Raw genomic sequence first — 16,233 nt, 5'->3', positions numbered from 1 at the left:
CGGGCAGCAGTGGCCTGGTCAGTGTAGTAGTAGTAGAAAGAACGGACCGCAGACAGGCATCGAAGGCCTAAAATAAAAAAATTGGGCTGGCTGTATGCAATTTTAAATTGGTTCCAGGGGTACACGGGCAGCAGTGGTGTGATCAGTGGAGGCCTAGTGGAAGGAGTGACCACAGACAGGCATCGAAGGCCTAAAATAATAACACATGGCTGTAGGCAATTTTAAATTGGTTCCAGGGGTACACGGGCAGCAGTGGCCTGGTCAGTGTAGTAGTAGTAGAAAGAACGGACCGCAGACAGGCATCGAAGGCCTAAAATAAAAAAATTGGGCTGGCTGTAGGCAATTTTAAATTAGTTCCAGGGGTACACGGGCAGCAGTGGTGTGGTCAGTGGAGGCCTAGTGGAAGGAGTGACCACAGACAGGCATCGAAGGCCTAAAATAATAACACATGGCTGTAGGCAATTTTAAATTGGTTCCAGGGGTACACGGGCAGCAGTGGCCTGGTCAGTGTAGTAGTAGTAGAAAGAACGGACCGCAGACAGGCATCGAAGGCCTAAAATAAAAAAATTGGGCTGGCTGTAGGCAATTTTAAATTGGTTCCAGGGGTACACGGGCAGCAGTGGTGTGGTCAGTGGAGGCATATTGTAAGGAGTGACCGCAGACAGGCATCGAAGGCCTAAAATAATAACACATGGCTGTAGGCAATTTTAAATTGGTTCCAGGGGTACACGGGCAGCAGTGGTGTGGTCAGTGGAGGCCTAGTGGAAGGAGTGACCGCAGACAGGCATCGAAGGCCTAAAGTAAAAAAAATGGGCTGGCTGTAGGCAATTTTAAATTGGTTCCAGGGGTACACGGGCAGCAGTGGTGTGGTCAGTGGAGGCCTAGTGGAAGAAGTGACCACAGACAGGCATCGAAGGCCTAAAATAATAACACATGGCTGTAAGCAATTTTAAATTGGTTCCAGGGGTACACGGGCAGCAGTGGTGTGGTCAGTGGAGGCATATTGTAAGGAGTGACCGCAGACAGGCATCGAAGGCCTAAAATAATAACACATGGCTGTAGGCAATTTTAAATTGGTTCCAGGGGTACACGGGCAGCAGTGGTGTGGTCAGTGGAGGCATATTGTAAGGAGTGACCGCAGACAGGCATCGAAGGCCTAAAATAATAACACATGGCTGTAGGCAATTTTAAATTGGTTCCAGGGGTACACGGGCAGCAGTGGTGTGGTCAGTGGAGGCCTAGTGGAAGGAGTGACCGCAGACAGGCATCGAAGGCCTAAAGTAAAAAAATTGGGCTGGCTGTAGACAATTTTAAATTGGTTCCAGGGGTACACGGGCAGCAGTGGTGTGGTCAGTGGAGGCCTAGTGGAAGGAGTGACCGCAGACAGGCATCGAAGGCCTAAAGTAAAAAAATTGGGCTGGCTGTAGGCAATTTTAAATTGGTTCCAGGGGTACACGGGCAGCAGTGGTGTGGTCAGTGGAGGCCTAGTGGAAGGAGTGACCACAGACAGGCATCGAAGGCCTAAAATAATAACACATGGCTGTAGGCAATTTTAAATTGGCTCCAGGGGTACACGGGCAGCAGTGGTGTGGTCAGTGGAGGCATATTGTAATGAGTGACCGCAGACAGGCATCGAAGGCCTAAAATAATAACACATGGCTGTAGGCAATTTTAAATTGGTTCCAGGGGTACACGGGCAGCAGTGGCCTGGTCAGTGTATTTGTAGTAGAAAGAATGGACCGCAGACAGGCATCGAAGGCCTAAAATAAAAAAATTGGGCTGGCTATAGGCAATTTTAAATTGGTTCCAGGGGTACACGGGCAGCAGTGGTGTGGTCAGTGGAGGCCTAGTGGAAGGAGTGACCACAGACAGGCATCGAAGGCCTAACATAACAAAAATGTCAATACAATGGTATTGTCAGTGGCAGGCATTGAAGGATGTCAGCGCATAGACTAAACATTGGTGGAGCTGTGAGATAATTTTGCAAGTGGTAGAGCACTGTTTGAGCTGGTGGGGGGAACTGTCTTGTGGCCGGCGGTACAGGCCCAGGGCCCCTCATATTACAACGGTGTGTCTGACGTTGGGTGCGCACCACCACCGCCAGAGACACTTTATTGTACTAGGAGGGACCCAGTGGCAGTGCCGTCGACCAAAAGCGGGCACACCCACCTCTTCAGACAAACAGCACTCTCACGGGTGCTGTCGCCAAGTGTCGATACCACGGCCCCGTGTGGGGAGTTTGGCCATTTAGTGAGGTGTAAACATGTCGTATGCTGGACAATCAGGTGCAGAAAATTACGAGATTGGAAAAGGCATTCAGAATAGTCCACAGGCAAGACCTTTTCATAGGAAAGCTAGGTGTCAGCCGGGCAAGGTGGGGCAAAAGATTTCGAAATCCAGTTGTGGTTCATTTTAATGAAGGTTAAATCATCTACATTTTGGGTAGCCAGACGAGTCCTTTTTTCTGTTAGTATTGAACCTGCAGCACTGAATACTCTTTCTGATAGGACACTAGCTGCCGGTCAAGCAAGCTCCTGCAATGCATATTCTGCCAATTCTGGCCAGGTGTCTAATTTTGATGCCCAGTAATCAAATGGGAATGACGGTTGAGGGAGAACATCGATAAGGGATGAAAAATAGTTTGTAACCATACTGGACAAATGTTGTCTCCTGTCACTTTGAATTGATGCTGCAGTACCTGTCCTGTCTGCGGTCATAGCAAAATCACTCCACAACCTGGTCAGAAAACCCCTCTGGCCAACGCCACTTCTGATTTCTGCCCCTCCAACTCCTCTGGTCTGCTGGCCCCTGCAGCTCGTGTGAGAACGATCACGGGCGCTGTGTGCAGGGAATGCCAGAAGCAAACGGTCAACAAGAGTTGATTGTTTGGTTGCTAATATTAGTTCCAAGTTCTCATGTGGCATTATATTTTGCAATTTGCCTTTATAGCGAGGATCAAGGAGGCAGGCCAACCAGTAATCGTCATCGTTCATCATTTTAGTTATGCGTGTGTCCCTTTTGAGGATACGTAAGGCATAATCCGCCATGTGGGCCAAAGTTCCAGTTCTCAAATCTGCGGTTGTGCTTGGTTGAGGGGCAGTTTTAGGCAAATCCACGTCACTTGTGTCCCTCCAAAAACCAGAACCCGGCCTTGCCGCGCCACCAATTTCCAGTGGCCCCGGAAAAGCTTCCTCATTAAAAATATAATCATCCCCATCATCCTCCTCGTCCTCCTCCTCCTCTTCGCCCGCTAACTCATCCTGTACACTGCCCTGGCCAGACAATGGCTGACTGTCATCAAGGCTTTCCTTTTCCTCAGCTGCAGACGCCTGATCCTTTATGTGCGTCAAACTTTGCATCAGCAGACGCATTAGGGGGATGCTCATGCTTATTATGGCTTTGTCTGCACTAACCAGCCGTGTGCATTCCTCAAAACACTGAAGGACTTGACACATGTCTTGAATCTTCGACCACTGCACACCTGACAACTCCATGTCTGCCATCCTACTGCCTGCCCGTGTATGTGTATCCTCCCACAAAAACATAACAGCCCGCCTCTGTTCGCACAGTCTCTGAAGCATGTGCAGTGTTGAGTTCCACCTTGTTGCAACGTCTATGATTAGGCGATGCTGGGGAAGGTTCAAAGAACGCTGATAGGTCTGCATACGGCTGGAGTGTACGGGCGAACGGCGGATATGTGAGCAAAGTCCACGCACTTTGAGGAGCAGGTCGGATAACCCCGGATAACTTTTCAGGAAGCACTGCACCACCAGGTTTAAGGTGTGAGCCAGGCAAGGAATGTGTTTCAGTTGGGAAAGGGAGATGGCAGCCATGAAATTCCTTCCGTTATCACTCACTACCTTGCCTGCCTCAAGATCTACAGTGCCCAGCCACGACTGCGTTTCTTTCTGCAAGAACTCGGACAGAAGTTCCGCGGTGTGTCTGTTGTCGCCCAAACACTTCATAGCCAATACAGCCTGCTGACGTTTGCCAGTAGCTGCCCCATAATGGGAGACCTGGTGTGCAACAGTGGCAGCTGCGGATGGAGTGGTTGTGCGACTGTGGTCTGTGGACGAGCTCTCGCTTCTGCAGGAGGACGAAGAGGAGGGGGTGCGAACGGCTACAGCCAACTGTTTCCTGGACCGTGGGCTAGGCAGAACTGTCCCAAACTTGCTGTCCCCTGTGGACCCTGCATCCACCACATTTACCCAGTGTGCCGTGATGGACACGTAACGTCCCTGGCCATGCCTACTGGTCCATGCATCTGTTGTCAGGTGCACCTTTGTGCTCACAGATTGCCTGAGTGCATGGACGATGCGCTCTTTAACATGCTGGTGGAGGGCTGGGATGGCTTTTCTGGAAAAAAAGTGTCGACTGGGTAGCTCGTAGCGTGGTACAGCGTAGTCCATCAGGGCTTTGAAAGCTTCGCTTTCAACTAACCGGTAGGGCATCATCTCTAATGAGATTAGTCTAGCTATGTGTGCGTTCAAACCCTGTGTACGCGGATGCGAGGCTAAGTACTTCCTTTTTCTAACCATAGTCTCATGTAGGGTGAGGTGGACTGGAGAGCTGGAGATCGTGGAACTAGCGGGGGTGTCGGTGGACATGGCAGACTGAGAGACGGTGGGAGATGGTATTGTTGCCGCCGGTGCCCTAGATGCAGTGTTTCCTACTACGAAACTGGTGATTCCCTGACCCTGACTGCTTTGGCCTGGCAAAGAAACCTGCACAGATACTGCAGGTGGTGCGGAAAATGGTGGCCCTACACTGCCGGAAGGGATGTTGCGTTGCTGACTAGCTTCATTGGCCGAGGGTGCTACAACCTTAAGGGACGTTTGGTAGTTAGTCCAGGCTTGCAAATGCATGGTGGTTAAATGTCTATGCATGCAACTTGTATTGAGACTTTTCAGATTCTGTCCTCTGCTTAAGGTAGTTGAACATTTTTGACAGATGACTTTGCGCTGATCAATTGGATGTTGTTTAAAAAAATGCCAGACTGCACTCTTTCTAGCATCGGATACCTTTTCAGGCATTGCAGACTGAGCTTTAACCGGATGGCCACGCTGTCCTCCAACAGGTTTTGGCTTTGCCACGCGTTTTGGGCAAGATACGGGCCCGGCAGATGGAACCTGTTGCGATGTTGATGCCTGCTGCGGCCCCTCCTCCTCCGCTTCAGAACTGCTGCCGCCTGCACCCTGTTCCCCCAATGGCTGCCAATCGGGGTCAAGAACTGGGTCATCTATTACCTCTTCTTGTAGCTCGTGTGCAACTTCGTCTGTGTCACCGTGTCGGTCGGTGGTATAGCGTTCGTGATGGGGCAACATAGTCTCATCAGGGTCTGATTCTTGATCATTACCCTGCGAGGGCAATGTTGTGGTCTGAGTCAAAGGACCAGCATAGTAGTCTGGCTGTGGCTGTGCATCAGTGCACTCCATGTCAGATTCAACTTGTAATGGGCATGGACTGTTAACTGCTTCACTTTCTAAGCCAGGGACGGTATGTGTAAAGAGCTCCATGGAGTAACCCGTTGTGTCGCCTGCTGCATTCTTCTCTGTTGTTGTTTTTGCTGAAGAGGACAAGGAAGCGACTTGTCCCTGACCGTGAACATCCACTAACGACGCGCTGCTTTGACATTTACCAGTTTCACGAGAGGAGGCAAAAGAGCTAGAGGCTGAGTCAGCAAGATAAGCCAAAACTTGCTCTTGCTGCTCCGGCTTTAAAAGCGGTTTTCCTACTCCCAGAAAAGGGAGCGTTCGAGGCCTTGTGTAGCCAGACGACGAACCTGGCTCCACAGCTCCAGACTTAGGTGCAATATTTTTTTTCCCACGACCAGCTGATGCTCCACCACTACCACTACCCTCATTACCAGCTGACAATGAACGCCCCCGGCCACGACCTCTTCCACCATACTTCCTCATTGTTTTAAAAACGTAAACAAACTAACGGTATTTGTTGCTGTCACACAAATTACACGGTGAGCTATAACTTCAGTTTGATTTAGCTACCCCTTTACAGGTGAGTGAGACCACAACGAAAATCAGGCACAATGTTACACACTCTGTTGTTGGTGGCAACAAATGAGAGAGATGCCACACACGCAGGACTGTCACTGAAGCACAAATGTAAATATTAATCTCCCACTGATTTGATTTTTTTTTTTTTTCAGGGAGACTTTAGGAAAAAAAAATAATAGAATAAAATGATTTTTTCAGGAAGAATTTAGAAACCAAATAAAATAAAATGATTTTTTCAGGGAGAATTTAGAAAACAAATAAAACAAAAAAAGGCTTTCTATGGCCCACTGAGTGAGAGAGGACGCACACAGGAGTCAGGAGTGGCACACAAGCCCAGAGGCCAATATTTATCTCCCACTGATTGATGTAGTGGTTTTTTCAGGTAGATTTTGGAACCCAAATCAAGCTAAAAAAATAATAGGCTTTCTATGGCCCACAATTGGAGAGAGAGAGAGAGATGGCACACCCAGGAGTCAAGACTGGCACACAAGCAGAAAGGGCAATATTAATCTCCCACTGATTTGTTTTTTTTTTGTTTTTTTTCAGGGAGACTTTAGGAAAAAAAATAATAGAATACAATGATTTTTTCAGGAAGAATTTAGAAACCAAATAAAATAAAATGATTTTTTTCAGGGAGAATTTAGAAAACAAATAAAACAAAAAAAGGCTTTCTATGGCCCACTGAGTGAGAGATGACGCACACAGGAGTCAGGAGTGGCACACAAGCCCAGAGGCCAATATTTATCTCCCACTGATTGATGTAGTGATTTTTTCAGGTAGATTTTGGAACCCAAATCAAGCTAAAAGAATAATAGGCTTTCTATGGCCCACAATTGGAGAGAGAGAGAGATGGCACACCCAGGAGTCAAGACTGGCACACAAGCAGAAAGGGCAATATTAATCTCCCACTGATTTGTTTTTTTTTTTTTTTTTTCAGGGAGACTTTAGGAAAAAAAAATAATAGAATAAAATTATTTTTTCAGGAAGAATTTAGAAACCAAATAAAATAAAATGATTTTTTCAGGGAGAATTTAGAAAACAAATAAAACAAAAAAAGGCTTTCTATGGCCCACTGAGTGAGAGATGACGCACACAGGAGTCAGGAGTGGCACACAAGCCCAGAGGCCAATATTTATCTCCCACTGATTGATGTAGTGGTTTTTTCAGGTAGATTTTGGAACCCAAATCAAGCTAAAAAAATAATAGGCTTTCTATGGCCCACAATTGGAGAGAGAGAGAGAGATGGCACATCCCGGAGTTAAGACTGGCACACAAGCAGAAAGGGCAATATTAATCTCCCACTGATTTGTTTTTTTGTTTTTTTTTTCAGGGAGACTTTAGGAAAAAAAATAATAGAATACAATGATTTTTTCAGGAAGAATTTAGAAACCAAATAAAATAAAATGATTTTTTTCAGGGAGAATTTAGAAAACAAATAAAACAAAAAAAGGCTTTCTATGGCACACTGAGTGAGAGATGACGCACACAGGAGTCAGGAGTGGCACACAAGCCCAGAGGCCAATATTTATCTCCCACTGATTGATGTAGTGATTTTTTCAAGTAGATTTTGGAACCCAAATCAAGCTAAAAAAATAATAGGCTTTCTATGGCCCACAATTGGAGAGAGAGAGAGAGATGGCACACCCAGGAGTCAAGACTGGCACACAACCAGAAAGGGCAATATTAATCTCCCACTGATTTGTTTTTTTTTTTTTTTCAGGGAGACTTTAGGAAAAAAAAAAAATAGAATAAAATGATTTTTTCAGGAAGAATTTAGAAACCAAATAAAATAAAATGATTTTTTCAGGGAGAATTTAGAAAACAAATAAAACAAAAAAAGGCTTTCTATGGTCCACTGAGTGAGAGATGACGCACACAGGAGTCAGGAGTGGCACACAAGCCCAGAGGCCAATATTTATCTCCCACTTTTTTTTTTTTGTTCCAGGGAAAATTTATAAACCCAATAAAAAAAATAATAAATAGGCTTTCTATGGCCCACTATCTGAGAGAGAGAGAGAGAGATGGCACGCTTAGGACTGGCACACAAGCCTAAAGGCCAATATTAATCTCCCTTTTTTTTTTAAGGGAGAATTTATAAAACCAAAAAAAATAAAAATAAATAGGCTTTCTATGGCCCACTATTTGTGAGAGAGATGGCACGCTCAGGACTGGCACACAAGCCCAGAGGCCAATATTAATCTCCCACTTTTTTTTTTTTTTTCCAGGGAAAATTTATAAACCCAATAAAAAAAATAATAAATAGGCTTTCTATGGCCCACTATCTGAGAGAGAGAGATGGCACGCTTAGGACTGGCACACAAGCCCAAAGGCCAATATTAATCTCCCACTGATTGATTTATTGATTTTGTCAGGTAGAATTTAGAACCCAAATAAAGCAAAAAAAAAAAATGGGCTTTCTATGGCCCACTGAGTGAGTGATGATGCACACAGGAGTCAGGAGTGGCACACAAGCCCTGAGACCAATATTTTTCTCCCACTGATTGATGTAGTGATTTTTTCAGGTACATTTTAGAACCCAAATCAAGCAAAAAAATAAATAGGCTTTCTATGGCCCACTATTTGTGAGAGAGATGGCACGCTCAGGACTGGCACACAAGCCCAGAGGCCAATATTAATCTCCCACTTTTTTTTTTTTGGTTCCAGGGAAAATTTATAAACCCAATAAAAAAAATAATAAATAGGCTTTCTATGGCCCACTATCTGAGAGAGAGACATGGCACGCTTAGGACTGGCACACAAGCCCAAAGGCCAATATTAATCTCCCACTGATTGATTTATTGATTTTTTCAGGTAGAATTTAGAACCCAAATAAAGCAAAAAAAAAAAAATGGGCTTTCTATGGCCCACTGAGTGAGTGATGATGCACACAAGGAGTCAGGAGTGGCACACAAGCCCTGAGGCCAATATTTTTCTCCCACTGATTGATGTAGTGATTTTTTCAGGTACATTTTAGAACCCAAATCAAGCAAAAAAATAAATAGGCTTTCTATGGCCCACAATTGGAGAGAGAGAGAGAGATGGCACACCCAGGAGTCAAGACTGGCACACAACCAGAAAGGGCAATATTAATCTCCCACTGATTTGTTTTTTTTTTTTTTTCAGGGAGACTTTAGGAAAAAAAAAAAATAGAATAAAATGATTTTTTCAGGAAGAATTTAGAAACCAAATAAAATAAAATGATTTTTTCAGGGAGAATTTAGAAAACAAATAAAACAAAAAAAGGCTTTCTATGGTCCACTGAGTGAGAGATGACGCACACAGGAGTCAGGAGTGGCACACAAGCCCAGAGGCCAATATTTATCTCCCACTTTTTTTTTTTTGTTCCAGGGAAAATTTATAAACCCAATAAAAAAAATAATAAATAGGCTTTCTATGGCCCACTATCTGAGAGAGAGAGAGAGATGGCACGCTTAGGACTGGCACACAAGCCTAAAGGCCAATATTAATCTCCCTTTTTTTTTTTAAGGGAGAATTTATAAAACCAAAAAAAATAAAAATAAATAGGCTTTCTATGGCCCACTATTTGTGAGAGAGATGGCACGCTCAGGACTGGCACACAAGCCCAGAGGCCAATATTAATCTCCCACTTTTTTTTTTTTTTTCCAGGGAAAATTTATAAACCCAATAAAAAAAATAATAAATAGGCTTTCTATGGCCCACTATCTGAGAGAGAGAGATGGCACGCTTAGGACTGGCACACAAGCCCAAAGGCCAATATTAATCTCCCACTGATTGATTTATTGATTTTGTCAGGTAGAATTTAGAACCCAAATAAAGCAAAAAAAAAAAATGGGCTTTCTATGGCCCACTGAGTGAGTGATGATGCACACAGGAGTCAGGAGTGGCACACAAGCCCTGAGACCAATATTTTTCTCCCACTGATTGATGTAGTGATTTTTTCAGGTACATTTTAGAACCCAAATCAAGCAAAAAAATAAATAGGCTTTCTATGGCCCACTATTTGTGAGAGAGATGGCACGCTCAGGACTGGCACACAAGCCCAGAGGCCAATATTAATCTCCCACTTTTTTTTTTTTGGTTCCAGGGAAAATTTATAAACCCAATAAAAAAAATAATAAATAGGCTTTCTATGGCCCACTATCTGAGAGAGAGACATGGCACGCTTAGGACTGGCACACAAGCCCAAAGGCCAATATTAATCTCCCACTGATTGATTTATTGATTTTTTCAGGTAGAATTTAGAACCCAAATAAAGCAAAAAAAAAAAAATGGGCTTTCTATGGCCCACTGAGTGAGTGATGATGCACACAAGGAGTCAGGAGTGGCACACAAGCCCTGAGGCCAATATTTTTCTCCCACTGATTGATGTAGTGATTTTTTCAGGTAGATTTTAGAACCAAAATCAAGCAAAAAAATAAATAGGCTTTCTATGGCCCACTGAGTGAGAGATGGCACACACAGGAGTCAAGAGTGGCACACAAGCCCTGAGGCCAATATTTTTCTCCCACTGATTGATGTAGTGATTTTTTCAGGTAGATTTTATAACCCAAATCAAGCAAAAAAATAAATAGGCTTTCTATGGCCCACTGAGTGAGAGATGGCACACCCAGGGATGGCACTCTAGCAGAAATGTCAATCTTAATCTCCCACAAAAAAAAAAACAGGGAGTGTCCTTCAATTACTATCTCCCTGCAGTAATCTCAGCCAGGTATGGCAGGCAGCAATAAGGAGTGGACTGATGCACAAATTAAATAAAAAGTGTGTACAAACAAAAAAGATAGCTGTGCAGAAAGGAAGGAACAAGAGGATTTGTGCTTTGAAAAAAGCAGTTGGTTTGCACAGCGGCGTACACACAGCAATGCAGCTATCAGGGAGCCTTCTAGGGCAGCCCAATGAGCTACAGCGCTGAGGGGAAAAAAAAAAAAAATGTAGCTTCCACTGTCCCTGCACACCGAAGGTGGTGTTGGGCAGTGGAAATCGCTACAGCACAAGCGGTTTGGTGGTTAATGGACCCTGCCTAACACTATCCCTGCTTCTGACGAAGCGGCAGCAACCTCTCCTTAAGCTCAGATCAGCAGCAGTAACATGGCGGTCGGCGGGAACTCCCCTTTATAGCCCCTGTGACTCCGCAGACAGCAAGCCAATCACTGCAATGCCCTTCTCTAAGATGGTGGGGACCAGGACCTATGTCATCACGCTGCCCAGACTCTGCGTTTACCTTCATTGGCTGAGAAATGGCGCTTTTCTCGTCATTGAAACGCGATTTTGGCGCGAAAGTCGCGTACCGCATGGCCGACCCCGCACAGGGGTCGGATCGGGTTTCATGAAACCCGACTTTGCCAAAAGTCGGCGACTTTTGAAAATGAACGACCCGTTTCGCTTAACCCTAGTGGTCGCTACTGCGTTCTGATTGGCGGTCATGCCTTCAACAGAAGGCGACATAGTGGCGCTTCCATCCTTTGTTTCTGATCGCGTGAAGGTTTGCAGATCGTTGTAGAGTATCTATTCTTCAACAGTTCTTCTGACACCTATATTTTGTGCACGGTAGGTATCGTTTGGGGTCTCAAATGCGTTTTCATTTTTCCTTAATCTGCAAACCACCAATCGGAACTGAATGGGCGCGGAAAAGGCAACGCAAATGCACGCCTGTGTGACTACAACGTCACACAGGACGTCCCTCATCGAGGTCTGAATCGTCATAATAGCTGCCATGTGACAGGGTCACAACGACCAACGACATCGTTGTACAGGTCGCTACAGGTCGCCGCATCGCTGCTGCGTCATTGGGAAGATCTCACTGTTTGACATCTCACCAGCGACCACATAGCGACGCAGCAACGATGCCTGACAGGTCGTATCATTGTCGGGATCGCTTTAGCGTCGCTAAGTGTGACGGGGCCTTATTTGGCAGAATAAAATAATTAATTCTCAGCAAAATAATAACATAGTTGGAAGAAATTGCTAATTTTCTGCGTTTCCGAAACAACAGGTTTTGGAAGACCATCACTCTTATATATCAAAAAGTCTTGAGAAAAGGTTTAATTGCCCTGAAAGATGAAAGTTAATTTTGTCATTTAAAAGAATGTTCCCTGTTATAAATTTGAAAGGAAGTGAAAATTTGATGTATTGGCAGTTCTGCTCACATGGACATGAAAGAAAGGCGAATGCATTTGTATTCTAGGGCCCTACTCATTTGAATGATATTATGAAGTGGCAGCATTAAACCAAATCTTGTCACATTTAGTAAAGTTTCATTGTCAAAACTAAAATGTAGTGTAATATAAACTTTACCAAAATTATACCTTTACTTAAAATGTTTCCAAAGAATATAGTTGTAGGCGCAGTCAGAGGTATAGGGCATGAGGATAATAATGGAATGAGAAGAGCAGGAAATAGGAAATAGCAGGATGTTTGACATACAGCCAGACCAAACTCAAGACACTTTGCAAATAGCATATTCATCGCTTTTACATTTACGGTAACCTCTTAGTTCATATCTGGCTGATATTTCAATTTCTACATCCTTCTGGGTGTCTTTTTGAATGTTCAACCACAATGTTCTTTATTAGTTATTAATTCATTATATATTCGCAGAATTAATGACCTAACCCCTGATCATTTGTAGTACAGTTATTACAAAAATACATATGCATTAGCTGATACTTAATAGTTTGGATGCTATTGAAGGATTTCTGCTATTCTGACACCTCAGTGGTTCTGCAAATGAAGTCCATAATTTATTACAAGCATATTTGTAAAAACTCAATTATTACTCTCTTCCTTTTGAGTAATGGATGTGGACCAGAACAGAAGTTTCTCACCTCATGTTGGGTACTGCTGCAGTTAAGAAAAATTGCGTAAAAACTTGTGGGTTGCATTTTCTCCTCTTCCACTTTGGGAAAGTGCAAATGTGGGGATATATCATTTTATTTTTATTTAAACATTCAAAATAAAATAACAAAAAAAGAAGCAATACTCATCTCCACTGATCCCCTACCTTAATCATGTTGATCCTCCTCTGGACTCCCACTGGTCTTTGCTTCCTGGTCCTGCCCAACAAACAGGAAATGCTAGTGATTGGGAGGGTCAAAATGATAGAGGAAGAGGATCACTTGAGGTTAACGCTAATTTATAATGATTATTTATTGCAACTGGAGTTTTTTTTTTTAATGTCAACTTAACAGAAAGGACAACCCCTTAATTAGAGGAATTAGAATCTCTGCCTGGTTATTTACACTGTGCATATTTCATGATTCCTTTCTGTGTGTGTGGATTCAGTTATTGATGGGCGAAAATACTTGGATAAAATCTTATCTGAGCATGCTCGTGTGTTATCGTGTGTTATTATGTTCGCAAACACCTGTGAGGATTTCCTAACATACTGGCAATTCATGCAAGTGTTCATCTGTCTAACAACCACAAAATATGCAGCCACGGGGACACAAACATAATATACGAGCATGCCCAAGATGCTCGGATAACACCTGAGCATGCTCGGATAAGATGTTATGCGACCACATTCGCCCATCACTAGATGCAGTGGCTAAACATCTGCCTTCCAATCTGGAGCAGGGGCATGCTGAGCTGTCAGTATTTGATGGACAGCTCAGGTGACCAATCGGATGCTGAAGCGTGCTTTTATGTCAGTGTCTTGAATGACAGTTTAGGGTTCCAATTAGAGTTAGGGTTTTGCCTGAGCTTCATCCATATGTCTCCTCGTCAGATAATTTCCAGGATATTTAGCTAGCCTTCTGCCTCAGACTAGTGACAATTGTCGCTTCTTGCTCACTGGTGTATGTCTGCCTTGTTTCTCTGTGCTCTGATCATCCATTTGCTTTTACCCTTCTCTTGGTCAACTATTTTACTGGCTTTTGATCCCTGGACTGTGACCTGACTATTATTTGTATCACCCCTTTGTCTATGACCAAGCCAGACTCATGGCTTCTTTGTGAGTAGTGACCAGCGTCATAGCAAGTTTGTTCATCAATCTGGCAGATAATATCCTATTCTAGTGTTTCAGTCAAATATGATGAAATTTCTGAGACAGATTTGAACAAAACCAAATAAATACCAATGTGATCAGAATGTTCGTGTGAGGAATGCCAGATGCCATATAGCCACTTGGCCTTTCCATATAAGTCAAAGAAAACAAACCATTTTTTTTTGCCCCAGATGAAGTAAGGCTCAATAGAGGAGTTGATTACCAATCTGTTCCTTAAATGTAGATTACAAATCAATGACAATTATAAATAATGTAAACTAGGATGAATACAAGTAGACATAACTTCAGGGTGGTGGGAATGAGTAGGAAACTTTATTTTGAACAACTTTCTGCATCTTTAGCTTAAAAAAGTTTCTTAATTATTTTGCAGCATTATAAAGAACTGAGAGATAATGTTTTAACTTATTAATATGCAAATTTTGTCTTTAGTAAAAAACATTTCTGATTTTCAAGCTGTGAAATTTTATGCAAATATCTAGAAGTCATGGTGTGCTCCAGCTGAGCTATTTTGTGTATTAACACTTTATGTCGGTAGATACAAGTATATATGAAGTCATACTAAAAATAAAAGTACAAATCTATAAACTATTGTTAGATTTCTCTTCCTTGGCAGAATGTAGTCTGGTAAATGTTTTGCTTACGAGCCTTGTTACTTTAGTCTAGTGTGTGTATTATAATTAAAGGTTCTCTTCTATGGGAATCTCTTTTTTGTCAAAACGATCAGAGTATGTCAACCAGAAGAGACTTATTCCCATTCTCTGTAATTTTTGGGGGGTGCAATATGGTCAACGTTGGGGTTGTAGGCAAGGGGTGACCATCGAGCAGAGGCATGTTGCAGGGAAAAAATAGAGGAGACAGAGTGTATAACTTTATCTCAGAGGTACAAGTTTTGATGGCTACTCAGTACAGATCATACTCCTGATGGTTGCAGTACTACAGTTTACAGACTTATTAGTTACACTAAAATGTATAGCAGCTTAAGTAATACCAAACGTTTTTTACAGTCTGGGTAAGTTTACTATACCACGGTAGTTTTAACATAGTCCTAGACTGTGTTTCAATAATTCTGTGATTAGGTAATAATTAGTGATGAGCGAGTGTAGTCGTTGCTCGGGTTTTCCCGAGCACGCTCGGATGATCTCCAAGTATTTGTAAGTGTTCGGAGATTTCATTTTTTTCACCTCAGCTTAATGATTTATGGCTACTAGCCAGGCTGAGTTCATGTGGGGGTTGCCTGGTTGCTAGGGAATTCCCACATGTGTTCAGCCTGTCTAGCAGCCGTAAATCATTTGGCTGAGGTGACGAAAACAAAATCTCCTAACACTTACAAATACTCGGAGATCACCCGAGCGTGCTCTGGAAAACCCGAGCAACGAGTACACTCACTCATCACTAGTAATAATTCCTGGCTGTAACCACGATACGTAGCTCAGAAATATAAAATTATTTATTTATTTACCGTCTTTCATCTTGATCTCGAGACATGGCGATTTGATGGATAAACGCTCTGTAAGAAGATCTATCTTGTCCAAGCCTAGATAGGTCCAGCAGGGACCTATTATCTTGCCATTATCTTGATAGTATCAATACATTGGGGTTGCTGGTCTTCCTTTTTGCTTTGTTCTTTCTATTCTTCCGACCATGATATCCTTCTCCATTGATTACTGTCTTCATATGATGTGTAAAAAGTAGGCAAGTTGTAGCCTCATATTCCTTGATTAGAGTAACGTTTTTGGCTTGATTTGTTCAAAAATGTATTTGTGTGTTTTTCTTGCCATCCATGGTACTGATATACAATAGCAATGTAGGGCTTAAGTCTCAAATATGGCTTACTCCTTACACTCCAGACTCTCTTCGCCCTAGTGAGCACTACTTTGCTTTACAGGAACAGAAATTTCCTTCCTTCTCTTTCTCTGTACCAAACACCTGAAACAATCTTCTTGACTCTTTATTGTTCCTACATGTACAATAGCTCACTTACATAAGTGAATGTCATTGGAATTGCAATTCCTGCTGGGGTTTAGAAAGTTATACCTCAACTAATCAAATATCGATAACTTACAAACAACCAGAGATATGTATTTTGTTATCTCGGCATCTTATTACAAACTTAGAAAGAAGTAAAATTTTGCCATACTCTGTTGGGAGATGTTTATGTTGTATGTATTTTTGTGTGGCTATAGAGTGATTATGATATGGCTTGCAGACGGTGAAGGGTTTGTTTTAGCACGTCTT

General features: G+C 43.0%; 1 protein-coding gene across 1 annotated transcript in view; it reads left to right on the top strand.

Annotated features, from left to right (window-relative positions):
• The window catches only part of CSMD3 (CUB and Sushi multiple domains 3), a 2,093,798-nt gene that overhangs the window by 1,757,242 nt on the left and 320,323 nt on the right, over positions 1–16,233 (top strand). The window lies entirely within an intron of this gene.

Source organism: Ranitomeya imitator, chromosome 6, assembly GCF_032444005.1.
Source record: "Ranitomeya imitator isolate aRanImi1 chromosome 6, aRanImi1.pri, whole genome shotgun sequence".
Taxonomy (NCBI): Eukaryota; Metazoa; Chordata; class Amphibia; order Anura; family Dendrobatidae; genus Ranitomeya; species Ranitomeya imitator.
This window is presented reverse-complemented; position numbering and strand designations above follow the sequence as displayed.